This window comes from Salvelinus alpinus, chromosome 1 (genome assembly GCF_045679555.1).
Source record: "Salvelinus alpinus chromosome 1, SLU_Salpinus.1, whole genome shotgun sequence".
In the NCBI taxonomy this organism is placed as follows: Eukaryota; Metazoa; Chordata; class Actinopteri; order Salmoniformes; family Salmonidae; genus Salvelinus; species Salvelinus alpinus.
The window spans coordinates 66,255,438-66,269,620 of record NC_092086.1 but is presented as its reverse complement, the minus strand read 5'-3'; the positions used below and the strand labels follow the sequence as shown (position 1 = coordinate 66,269,620).

General features: G+C 41.9%; 1 long non-coding RNA gene across 3 annotated transcripts; it reads left to right on the top strand.

Moving 5' to 3' along the window:
* The first annotated feature begins 1,593 nt into the window (after positions 1–1,593).
* LOC139568164 (uncharacterized) lies at positions 1,594–2,570 on the top strand. 3 transcript variants are annotated; one of them, XR_011673534.1, is made up of 3 exons: positions 1,594–1,758; positions 1,893–1,986; positions 2,245–2,570. It is a non-coding gene; the product is annotated as an uncharacterized lncRNA (long non-coding RNA). The 3 variants fall into 3 exon arrangements; XR_011673533.1 differs by having other exon boundaries at positions 1,594–1,806; XR_011673532.1 differs by having other exon boundaries at positions 1,594–1,986.
* The last annotated feature ends 11,613 nt before the right edge of the window (positions 2,571–14,183 follow it).

Here is a 14,183-nt window from a genome sequence, read left to right as displayed (position 1 = left end):
GGCAATCTTAGGCAGGAAATTCCCACAACAAACAGTGAGCAATTATATTCATGCATAAAAATACAAATAATGGAAGAAAAGCAGTGCAAGTTTGAATTTTGTAAAGTTACTGAGAGAGAGGTGGAATTTTTTGTTTGTTAACAATCAATACTGACAAACCTGGCATTGATAACTTAGATGGAAAGCTACTGAGGATGGTGGCTGACTCTATAGCCACTCCTATCTGTCATATTTTTAATCTGAGCCTAGAGGAAAGTCTTTATCCTCAGGCCTGGAGGGAAGCTAAAGTAATTCCTCTACCCAAGAGTGGTAAAGCGGCCTTTACTGGTTCTAACAGCAGACCTATAAGCTTGCTGCCAGCTCTTAGCAAACTGTTGGAATTTTTTTGGGACCAAATACAATGCTATTTCTCTGTAAACAAATTAAGTGCTAGACCTCAGCTGAATCTGGTAATGAATTGTGTGGCTGTTGAACAAGTTGAGGAGACTAAATGACTTGGTGTTACCTTAGATTGTAAACTGTCATGGTCAAAACATATAGATTAAATAGTTGCAAAGATGGGGAGAGGTCTAGCTGTAATAAAGAGATGCTCTGCTTTTTTGACACCACACTCCAAAAAGCAAGTTCTGCAGGCTCTAGTTTTGTCTAATCTTGATTATTGTCCAGTCGTGTGGTCCAGTGCTGCAAGGAAAGACCTAGTTAAGCTGCCTCTGGCCCGGAGCAGAGCGGCATGTTTTGCTCTTAATTGTAATCAAAGGGCTGATATAAATACTATGCATGCCGGTCTCTCTTGGTTAAGAGTTGAGGAGAGACTGACTGCATCACTTCTTTTTATAAGAAACATGAATGTGTTGAAAATTGTTTGCGTAGTCAATTTACACACAGCTCTGACACACTCTTATGTCACTAGGGGTCTTTTCATAGTCCCCAAATCCAGAACAAATTCAAGAAAACGTACAGTATTATATAGAGCCCTTATTGCATGGAACTTCCTTCCATCTCATATTGCTCAAATAAACAGCAAACCTGCTTTCAAAAAACAGAAAAAGCAACACCTCGTGGCACAACGCCTCTCCCCTATTTGACCTATAGTTTGTGTGTATGCATTGATATGTAGGCTACGTGTGCCTTTTAAAAAATGTATGTAGTTTTGTCCTTGAGCTGTTCTTGTCTAATGATGTTCTGTATTTTGTCATTATGTATTATGTGTCATGTTCTGTGTGGACCCCAGGAAGAGTAGCTGCTGCTTTGCAACAGCTAATGGGGATCCTAATAAAATACCAAATACCAAAACAACTTGGAAGATGGTGATTAGCGAAGCTTCTGCGGTGATGTTCAAAATTTATGTAAGTTGTTTTTCTTCTCCTCAAAATGCAAATGACGATTTCATCCTAACGTTACATCTTTAAAAACAGGCATTTAACTCAGTGGCAAACATGGCAAGAGAAATGCCGCAAAAAAAGGTTTTGAGTAAGTCATGTGGCCATAGTTAGCTCTCTTGCCACTGCGCTATGCACTGCCACTAACTATAGCTAATATTAGTGACGCGGTAGTCTACATTCCTATTTTCCACAGCGGTGCTGGTCCCACCACTTCTCTTTTCTTGTAGCTCTCCCGATTTGTCACGTTGGTTTATCTGTGTTGAGCTGATTGTAATGTTCATGCTATGCAATATTAGTTTCTACCTGAACGGTTACAGCCTGAATGGGTCCAGCTAGCTAGTTTCATTGCACATAACCTGTTAAGGTGAAAGTAATGGTAAGCTGCACTCATTACTGTTTCTCCTTGGAACTCCAATTCGGTAAAGTACGTTTCAGTCTAGCTATCTACATACATTTCACACAAGTCTACTTGTTTTGGTTAATGTTGTACTTCGTCTTATGCCTTTTCAGGATCGACCTGTACGTGAAGAAGTGTGAGTTGGAGGAGCAGCTGTCGCCTGCATGGGTGAAAAATAAGTGGGAGAGCCATAAGCAAAAATACACGGTACGCTGCTGTATGTTATCTTGACATTTATTGCTGTGCTGTACTTGGCTAATAAAGTACCCCTGTTCTCTGAGAGCAACACCACTTTCCCATCTATTTCCTATGCTTCACTGGCACATTCATGTAAGCGTGCAGATTTACATGTTAGAAAGGTACAAGTATTCCAGAGAAATGTACTGCAATTGTCATTATACATTTTACAGACCTTTACATGTAGTATGTTTGATGCTGAAAGCTATCTTTTTCCATATTTTTCAGTAATTGAAAGCTCCCCCCACCGGAGTCATCACGGAGGGTGGGGGTATGTGGTGATGGATGAGGTGCTGCGAGGCCTGCCACTCCATCACCCCACCGGTCATCATCTCCTCTCCCTTCCAGAAGGGTCCAGATGTGGAGGCGGGAGAAGGTGGCTGCCAGGGAGGCACGCCTTATGGCCATTTTAGCGGTTAGATTAATAAAAATGTGTTTTATTTTGTATGCATTTTATTTATAGCTATTCCTATTTTACTGTTTTTTTAAACCCAAAGTGGATTTCTGTTTTGTCATTGAAGTGTTTCTTGTTTGTAATAAACATTTTTATTTGACACCGTTGCATCTACTATTTGTGTATTTTACTTTCAACATTTCAACATTCAAAGATGCACTCCCACATCTGAGCTACTGTATCTTGCTGCAGGTGCATGGTAGCAATTAGATAAGTTGAAAGAAAAAAGAAACCCACACACGACTCTTGCTAGTATTCTTTTTTTATTTAAGCTTATGTGTCAGCCTCTTGGCCTTCGTCAGAGCTTTTTGCTCTACTAAACTATCTTTAATATAATAATAATTTATTACATATCTATAGCGCTTTTCATAACAATCTCAAAGTACATCAAAAGCAAAAAACAAACCGGCAATACATCATCTTGAGTAGCCTAGCTTTATTTGGCTAGGTCACCCAATAGAGGCCAAGTCTTTGAGTGCAAAGATGGAGAGCGATAGTTCATGGCTTGAGCAGGTAGTCAAGGAGATGGTTGATGAAGATGGAGTCTGGTGACAATCTTGTAGAGGGTGTAGCCACTGGACTTCTCCTTCACAATGTATGGCCCACTTGGGTGATGCCTTGGCAGCTCTGGGCGCCAGAAAGCTCACCACACACAGTTCAGAGTAGTAGCCAGTCTTCCTCATTACAACCCCTCTGCCTCAGCACTGCATTCCTCTACTGCATTCCCATTCTTCTCAAGCTTCAGGTGACTCTTCAATTGATACACGTGTAGGCCTATGGTACACTCAAGTTTACTCCATATACGCCGTTCCAAATCCTAGCTACTTAGCTAACGTTAGCTGAAAACAATAACACGAAAGGTCACTGGGTGGGGCTACAGATCTTTCTGGTTCATATGAAGCCGTAACTGATGGTGTGTTCAAGACAACAGGTAACAATGAAAAAAATCACGCTCCGACTGGAAAAAATCATCCAACTCGGAATTACAAGTCAGAAACTTGGGCATCATCCTAAATCTCCGACCTGAAGATCACCAACGTCATGGTTTTTCCCAGTCTGAGCTCATTTTGTTTCCGAATTCCCAGTTGTTTGGAATGCACCAAAAGTAGTACGTTTCGGCCGTTGCATACTACATACTTTTTACTAAACAGTATGTGCAAAATATTATGTAGTATGATTAGTGCACAGTATGCAGTTTAAGTAAGTAATAGGCAAGCCAGATTTCGGACACAGCCCCTGTGTGTGATTAAAACCCCTAATCCTCAAAGTAGCCAAATACCAAATGTGATTGGTTCAGTAGGCAGAATTCTAATCAAGGAAGAGTGTCACTATCACTACTGAAGTTGCTGCTGTACAGCTAGCTGTGGGAGAATTAAAACGGCTGTGTACACCACCATGCATTGGCAACATCAGCGCACTGTGCACTATAAAAACCCTTTGTTCCTAGACTGAGAGAGACATGAGAGACAGTGGTGTTTTGCATTTTTTATTGAATATCCGAAACATACAATATACTTGCAGTGAAGCCGCTCAACAACTACACCATACCAGTCATCCAACAGACTCCCATTCAGAGCGACACACAGAAGCATCCAGGGTCAATACCTTGCTCAAGGGCACGTTGACAGATCTCCCACCAGGCCAAAAAACATGAACCCAAACCCTCCAAGATCCCCCCACAGTTCCCCAATAGCTGTCCCTCAACCATTCGAGACCCCTCCCACAGCCCCCCACCTCAGAAGAATTTTTAAAATAAAAAATACAATTAATTCCATCCCCCAACGTACCAACAACCAAAGAATGAACTAAAGAGAAAAAAGAAAAAGACAGAAGAAAACAGCAAACAACAATGCTATTTTTTTTATATCAATAAAAAAATATATAAAAAATAAGACGGACATGAAGGAAAACTAAAATCATAACAGTAATCCCAACTGTATATGTTTGTGTGCATTTTTCACTATTACATGTATATGTGTGTTCTTGTATGCGTTTATTTGAATGAGAGTGTGTGTATATGCATGTGTACAAACACCTGCATGGCATCAGCCTCAGGCAAACCGGCATTAGTTGTAAAAACACTGCTCCTCAGTGTCATTCAAACATACTTTTTATTATGTTTTATTTTAACTTTAAAAAAAAAACTTTTATATTTGCCATCATTCTATCTCCACTCCACAGCATCTCCACTCCCACTCCAATTCCACATCCCAACCCTCAGCTTCCCTCAGCTCATCCCATCGATCTCTGCTGGCCACCCTCTTCGGGTTTCTACGCAACACATATCTTTCAACTATGCTGTGATGTTCAACATACAATTTCAATCTAATCGGATAGAATCCACAGATTGCGAGTTGAAGATAAATACTTTTACTAAGAGTATTAGTATATTAGTAATCTCCTACAGTACTATTATCTATGCATTTTCAGCCATTCCTGAACCTGAGACCAGAAACAGGCTACCTGAGGGCAATACCAAAATAAATGGTCTATTGATTCTGTATCCTCACAACAAAATCGGCAGAGCTTCGATGATTTTATGCCCCAAATATTCAACATTTTGTTGGCGGCAAGAATTCTATATAATAATTTTAGCTGAAAAGCAAGAAGTCTTGAATCTTGCGTTGTTTTATATATCAACTCATACACCCTGTACCATGGAATCGGTACATCAAAAATCTCTTCCCAACTATTTTGCAATCTGTATGGCACAGTTGTCAACATCCTGGTCCTCAAATGAAACTTGTATACTTTCCTATATATGCTATTTTTATTCCTCCACCAGTTTTGATCCTTTATATTGGGCAGACAGACCAGTTCACTACCTCCTCCCACTGCCACCTGCCTCCTCCATTTTTGGAGTAATGCTGTAATCAATTGGTTGTGCTCTTGGATTGAGCAGACCTTCCTGTACAATTCTGATAACTCCATGAAGGACATAACTCTACCATTCCAATTTACAATATCATTTAAGAACAAAATACCCTTTTCAAACATCTTTCCCATACATACAGGTATTTAATCAACCAGCACATTTGAGTTCAGCCATAATATTTGTTGTATCTTTCAGGGGGATGAAATTGAAATTGTAGACAGCTCTGCAAGGCATGTTTTAAAAAGAGAGATACTTTGAAAAATATATAAATATATCAATATCATGGCAATCTGCACAAAGGCAAAAAGGCAGTGGTGTTTGTTTACCTGCACTCTGTGGTTTGAGATTTAATGAGCTAGTGTAGTTTAGTGGGCTCCTGTCACATGAATTGCAATGCTGTCACGTTCCTGACCTGTTTTCTGTTGTTTTTGTATGTGTTAGTCGGTCAGGGCGTGAGTGTGGGTGGGCATTCTATGTTATGTGTTTCTATGTTGGTTTATGGGTGACCTGATATGGTTCTCAATTAGAGGCAGGTGGTTTTCATCTCCTCTGATTGAGAACCATATTAAGGTAGGTGGTTTCACATTGTTTGTTGTGGGTGGTTGTCTCCTGTGTCTGTGTATGTCGCACCACACGGGACTGTTTCGGTTGTCGTTCGGTTTATGTAGTCTGTTCGTGCGTTCTTCGTGTCTATGTAAGTTCTCATGTTTAGGTCTGTCTACGTTGTGTTGTTTTTTTTGTAATTTATCAAGTGTTTCGTGTTTTTTGGTTTCGTTTAATAAATCAATATGTCACATCACAATGCTGCGCTTTGGTCCAATCCCTACTCTTCGGATGAAGAGGAGGAGGAAAATCGTTACAAATGCCAATATTTCATTTCAAACTAATGGTATGGTGGATGACACATGAGTGCTGCAACACTGAAGAGCATCCGTTAGAGAAAGTAGTATTGACTTCTGCACCAGAAATAGTTATTTTCGGTCTCCAAGAGTGCTGCCTGTCGAGGGTTCACTGCTTCCAATTTCGGGTGAAATCATACATCTGATAGCACTTAGAAGAAATCATCCTCAACAACCGTGGCAGTCCTCACAAATACCATAAAAAATATGCAACAGAGTGCTTTCAGTTTTCATACAATGTTCTCTCTCTCTCTCTCTCTCTCTATCTCTCTCTCTCAATAAATCACACAAAGTGGTTTACTTCATATAGAGCACTGAGTGGTATTAGTTTTGTTCTGTGGCCTTTGATGAATTTTGGGAGCCAGATACAGAAAATGAAATTGATTCTGACACTTGCAGTATGGGTGAAAGCCAGCTCATTGCTTCTGCTTCTGTGATGAACAATGGGCTGTCATTCCCTCATCAGTACCAATCCTACTTTCATGCTCTCTTCAGACAGTCAGCCTATACGTTTGCCAGTGGTAGAGCTGTATCTGCATCAATAATGGCATTTTGCAATACAATAATTGCTGATTGTTAAAGACCCACTCCAGCAAAAAAAAAAATACTTTTCCTGTTGAAAACAATATCCCACTTACAAATACAGTAATATACACACAATTAAGGGTAAAAAAAAGTGTTTTTTTAGACACAATTGCAAACTTCAAGGAGTTGGTCATTCAAGGAGTAGGTCTGATGGTGCCCTCTGATGTCATCGGCCTGCCCCATTGCTTGCTGGATAAATAGAGGAGCAATAGAGTTGTGCCATTTCATAAGGATACCTGGACCACGTATTGAGATGTGCCTTTTGTTAAAGGGAAATTCCATCCTGGCTCTGCAACAGCATTTAGTCATTACTATATTAACAATATTATGTTTTTGTAATAAACATAAAAATTATCCAAACCACAAGCTATAAAGAGTGCATTGTCATTTCACTGGTAGAATCGGGAAGTTTTAACTACCTGTGTATTTGTCTGCTCATAGTGAACCACAAAGTCCGCCATTCATAGCGAATGCAGAAAACGTCCACTAGGTAGATGGGGCGTGCCCACAAACTTGGATGATGGTGTTGTTTACTTCAAACAAACAACAGAGTCATCTCATAACTTCTGTAGGCAAATTGTTTTTGTTTGTTATTCACTAACATTTGACATCATGTGCCTGGCTTTGTTAATTACAAACAGGCGCGAAAGGAGTTCTGTTTTTCCATTCTACCTACCAGAGATTTACTATGCTGCCATTGGCTTGTGGCTATCAAGAATGATGCGTACGGTGACCAAAGATTATCAGAGGGATTATCAGGCTGAACTGTTGGGGAATCCATTAATGTTTTCCTTCACAACAAAACGGAAGATTCCCGATAATAATGGTGCCGGAGGGGATGGCTGCCGTTTAACGGGCTCCTAACCAACTGTGCTATTTTGTGTGTTTTTTTTCACATTGTTTGTAACTTATATACTGTTGCTGCTACCGTCTCTTATGACCGAAAAGAGCTTCTGGATATCAGAACATCGATTACTCACCTCCAACTGGATGAAGATATACTGCTTCTCCGAGACCAGGCCCAAATCACAGTCATTCGCGTGAAGAAAAGACTGAAATGTAGGGGACAGAGATTGGGGTGCCTTGTGAGAATTCATTGGCGAATGGGTATCCCGCCTCTACCATCCGTTCTATTGTCCAACGTGCCAATAGAAGAAGAGGAATTAACTTGATGATCGTCGTGGATGAACGACGACACAGATAATATACAGTTGGCTGGGTTTTGGTGCATCGGCAGGACAGAACAGCTACATCTGGTAAGACGAGGGGTAGGGGTGTGTGTTTATTTGCCAATAACAGCTGGTGCGCGATGTCTAATAGGAAGTCTCGAGGTATTGCTCGCCTAAGGTAGAGTACCTCATGATAAGCTGTAGACCACCCTATCTACCAAGAGAGTTTTCTTCTGTATGCATCTTAGCCGTCTACTTACCATCACAAACTGATGCTGGCACTAAGACCACACTCAACGAGCTGTATAAGGCAATAAGCAAACAAGAAAATGCTCATCCAGAATCAGTGCAAACTTAAATCCGTTTAACCAAAATTCTACCAGCATGTCATATGTGCATTCAGAGGGGAAAAAAACTCTTGACCACCTTTACTCCACACACAGAGACACGTACAAATCTCTTCCTCGCCCTCCATTTGGCAAATCTGACCATAATTCTATCCTCCTGATTCCTGCTTACAAGCTAAAACTAAAGCAGGAAGTACCAGTGACTCGCTCAACACAGAAGTGGTCAGATGATGCGGATGCTACGCTACAGTACTGTTTTGCTAGCACAGATTGGAATATGTTATGGGACTCATCCAACGGCATTGAGGAGTATACCACATCAGTCACCGGCTTCATCAATAAGTGCATCGTCCCCACAGTGACCATACCTAAATTTCCCAACCAGAAGCCATGGATTATAGGCAACATCCTCACGGAGCTAAAGGCTAGAGCTAGCGCTTTCAAGGAGCGGGACAATAATCAGGACGCTTATAAGAAATTGTGCTATGCCCTCAGACGAACCATTAAACAGGCAAAGCATCAATACAGGACAAAGATTGAATCCTACTACACCGGCTCTGACGCTGGTCAGATGTGGCAGGGCATGCAAAGGGAAACCCAGCTGCGAGCTGCCCAGTGACCCGAAGTGCTTTGAAAGGCTGGTCATGGCTCACTTTTAGCCATGAAGTGCTTTGAAAGGCTGGTCATGGCTCACATCAACAGCATCGTCCCGGAAACCCTAGACTCACTCCAATTCACATACCGCCCCAACAGATCCACAGATGACGCAATCTGAGTCGCACTCCACACTGCCCTTTCCCACCTGGACAAAAAGGACACATTTGTCAGAATGCTGTTCATTGACTCTAGCTCAGCTTTCAACACCATAGTGCCCAATAAGCTCACCACTAAGCTAAGGACCCTGGGACTAAACACCTCCCTCTGCAACTGGATCCTGCACTTCCTGATGGGCCGGGCCCAGGTGGTAAGGGTAGGCAACAACACTTCTGCCATGCTGATGCTCAACACAGGAGCTCCCTCAGGGGTGCGTGCTTAGTCCCCTTCTGTACTCCCTGTTCACCCATGACTGCGTGGCCAAGCACGACTCCAACACCATCATTATGTTTGCTGACAACTCAACAGTGGTAGGCCTGATCATTGACAACGATGAGATAGCCTATAGGGAGGAGGTCAGAGACCTAGAGCCAGGACAACAACCTCTCGCTCTAAATGAGGAAGACAAAGGAGCTGATCGTGGACGACAGGAAAAGGAGGGCCAAAAATGGCTGTAATGAAGTGGGTCGAGAGTTTCAAGCTCCTTGGTGTCCACATCACCAACAAACTATCATGGCTCAAACACAACAAGACAGTCGTGAAGAGGCTGCAACAACACCTTTCCCCCATCAAGTGACTGAAAAGATTTGGCATGGGTCCTCAGATCCTCAAAAAGTTATACAGTTGCACCATCGAGAGCATCCTGACTGGTTGCATCACCGCCTGGTATGGCAACTGCTCAGCATCCGACCGTGAGGCGCACCAGAAGGTAGTGCGTACAACCCAGTACATCACTGGGGCCAAGCTTCCAGCCATCCAGGACCGATATACTAGGTGATGTCAAAGGAAGGCCCGAAAAATTGTCAAAGACTCCAGTCACCCAAGTCATAGACTGTTCTCTCTGCTACCGCATGGCAAGCGTTACCGGAGTGCCAAGTTTAGGTCCAAAAGGCTCCTTAACAGCTTCTACCCCCAAGCCATAATAGTGCTGAACAATCAATTAATTAGCTACCCGGACTATTTCCATTTTAAGTAGACATTGTTCACCAATGTTGAATTTTTAGAACCTGTTATATGAAGTGCCCTTTAATATAGACCATATGGAAACATTGATTAATGCACCCTCTGTCATTTGAACCCACTTAACCCAACATTTCTTCAAGTCTTCACCATCATTCTAAAGCCCTAGTTATTATGTAACGTTTACAAAGTCATTTCTGGGGATTATAATTTATTTAAGGTGATTAGTGATACAATTTAAGGAAAAAACATGTCCCTCATTTGAAGGTAAACCCTGTTACGTGAACTGGACTCTCATTTTAAAATGGTGAAACAAATGTTTTCCTTTTTTTTCTTCGGAAAATATTCAGACCCCTTGACTTTTTCCACATTATGTTAATAAAGCTGTTATGTTACAGCTTTATTCTAAAATTGATAAAAAAAAAAAAATCCCCCTCATCAATAAACATAAATACACCATCATGACAGAGCAAAAACAGGTTATTCAAAATTTTTGCTAATAAAAATGGAAATATCACATTTACATAAGTATTCAGACCATTTACTCAGTACTTTCTTGAAGCACCTTTGGCATCGATTACAGCCTCGAGTCTTCTTGGGTATGACGCTACAATCTTGGCACACCTGTATTTGGGAAGTTTCTCCCACTGTTCTCTGCAGATCCTCTCAAGCTCTGTCAGGTTGGATGGCTAGCATTGCTGCACAGCTATTTTCAGGTCTCTGCATATTTCAAGACGTGATATGAGGGTGCAGTGAGATGCCTGATGGGATGGGCGATACTCTTCTCGTCAATTATATATATATCCTCCCAATCCCATCGCTGCAACTCCAATATGGACTCGGGAGAGGCGAAGGTCGAGAGCCGTGCGTCGACCCCGCCAAGCCTCACTGCTTCTTGAGGGACAAGTACTGTACATCCCAGCCGGCCAAACCCTCCGCTAAGCTGGACAACGCTGGGACAATTGTGCGCCTCCTCATGGTTCTCCCAGACACAGCCTGGAATCAAACCAGGATCTGTAGTGACACAGCTGGCACTGCGATGCAGTGCCTTAGACCGCTGCACCACTCGGGAGGCACAATATGTAACTTTTTGGGCTACCCTACAAAATTAACAGAAATGTAAGTTATAGATCTGTCATTCTCTTTGAAAGCAAGTCTAGGAAGAGGTAGATGTGTTCTATGTGCGGTATTTCTGTGATTCCCATTCTTATGTTTCGTTTTAGCATCTTTTACTGTAGGTTTTGTACACCAGCTTCAAACAGCTAAAAATACACGTTTTTGGTTGAGGAAAATATATTTCACAGCGGTTTAGATGGTACAATGATTCTCTGTATGATAATTGCTTGTTTTGTCACATAAACTGAAATTAGGCAAACTATTAGAATTTTAGCAACCAGGAAATGGCGGAATCGATTCCTGCTTAGTGCACCTTTAAAAACTGGAAATCAACCAATCTTCCATATTTCACATTGATTACTTGATTCTCATGAGAATCCTGATAATGTATCATTTAGGAATGGAGCAATGGTTTAAAATCAGCAATACCGTGGCCTTTGCACTTTGGGTGCATGTGAGAGATGATATCTGAAAGCCTATAGTGTTACCATCAAATGACGTTTCCACCATATTAGCTGAAATGTAAGTCATACAGCATACAGTGCATTTGGAAAGTATAGTGCAGTATTCAAATTGTGTTTTTTACATTGGATAAAAGCAGAGACACAGAGCTACAAAATGGTATATCATACACTGCATTTGAGGAACAATGGGAAAGTAATTTTGCTTTGAAAGTTGATAAACATGTAACCTCACTTTTGAGAAAATGGCCTTTGAATGTTTTGGTACCTACTGGAGAGCTCCTCTTTGTCTACACCTATTCACCATCGTTCACACCCTCTTAAGCTTTACCCCGCCACCCAAACTCTGACCATTTTACTCGCCCTAGCAGAGCTGGTTAGGCTGTTTTCATGTTATCCAGAGTGTTGGTGACTGTAACTGTGCTGTTGGCAACAATTTAATTACGATTTTTTGGCGACTTTTACTGACACCTGCCATGTTCAACAGGTGTTGAGCGTTCGTAAATGCATTAGTTATTCTACGCTCTGGCCCACTAAGATGATAGTGCTCTGAAAATGGAGTAGTTGGCCAGCCTGAATTTAGGAACGAACCGGAAATGGTTACTTGTGTAGTGGAGTCTTTTGTTAAGACATGTAGCTAACTAGCTAGCTAAACAATGAACCATAATCCCAACTCATGATATTACTACCCTGCATGAATCTGCAGGTAGCTAACCAACCAGGTTCAATGTTAGCTAGCTAACATTAGGCTATAACTAGCCAAGCAAATGGCTCTGAGATACCAATAATAAGATCATACACGTAACGTTTGCTAGCAAGTCAGCCAGCTAACATTATCTAGCTAGCTAACTATAAGGGCACTAGGCGAGACCCATATGCAGACACAGGAGACAGATGGTTGAGCTCTGATATTTATTATAACACAAGGGGTAGGCAAAATGCAGGTCGGGTACAGGCGAGAGTTCATAAACCAGGTCCAAGTCCAAACAGTACAAGGCGTTAGGCAGGCTCGAGCTCAGGGCAGGAAGAATGGTCAGGCAGGCGGGTTCGGTGTCAGGACAGGCAAGGATCAAAACCAGGAGGACTAGGAATAAACAGAGACTGGGAATAATAGGAGCTAGGAGATAAACGCTGGTTGACTTGGCAAACAAAACGAACTGGCACAGAGAGACAGAAAACACAGGTATAAATACACCGGGGATAATGAGTGGCACCTGGAGGGGGAGACACACCTGGAGGGGGAGACAAGCACAAGGACAGGTGAAACAGATCAGGGCGTGACACTAACAGTACACGTTAATTTGAAATGAAAAGACTTTATGTCTTTAGAAATGTTTAATATCTGAATTAGAAACTTGTAATATCTGAAAATGTAGCCACCTTGACCATCTTACCGGTATACATCATAGATGGACGCGTGTCCTGTCACGGATGCCATGGTTGCCGTTAGTTTGAAGATGTAAATCCGGAGACAGATGTTTTCTCCATCTCCTTAGCTATCATACTCGAATTCCACTAATTTAAAAACTTGGTCTTCCAGAAAGTGGAGAGCAACACTTATGAAGTTTTACTACGCAGTAGATATTTCAAAAAGACGCGTTAGAAAGGATTACCTACACATACCGAATGGCTCAAATAGACAGAAACATGTTATATGGCAGACCAATCCAAACTCATCTCTCAGCATGCCCAGCTCAATCATTATCTCAGCCTATTATGGCTAGCGGGAAGGTAGCTAACTTTTTCTGTGGCTAAATCAACCCAGCTAGTAATTGAACAATTTTATTCGTATTTATAGATGGTCTACAAGTTTGTTATTAAGGCACATGAAAGTTCACATGTTCAAAAAGGCATTTCTGCCCCAAAAATATGCATTTTGATAAAAAAAAACATTTTTACGTTCAAATGGCTCTCATGTGAAGTAGTGACCTGCGACATATGCCTAGTTTCCTGAAACGGGTCACATATAAGGTCCCACAGTTGACAGTGCATGTCAGAGCAAAAACCAAGCCATGAGGTCAAACAAATTGTCCGTAGAGCTCCGAGGCTGGATTGTGTTGAGGCACTGATCTGGGGAAGGGTACCAAAATATTCTGCAACATTGAAGGTCCTCAAGAACACAGTGGCCTCCATCATTATTAAATGGAAGAAGTTTGGAACCACCAAGACTCTTCCTAGAGCTGGCCGTCCGGACAAACTGAGCAATCGGGGGAGAAGGGCTTTGGTTAGGGAGTTCTTCTGTGGAGATGGGAGAACCTTCTAGAAGGACAACCATCTCTGCAGCACTCCACCAATCAGGCCTTTGTGGTAGAGTTGCCAGACAGAAGGCATTCCTCAGTAAAAGTCACATGACAGCCCGCTTGGAGTTCGCCAACAGGCACCCAAAGAACTCTCAGACCACGAGAAACAAGATTGAACTCTTTGGCCTGAATGCCAAAGCGGCACATCTGGAGGAAACCTGGCACCATCCCTATGGTGAAGCATGGTG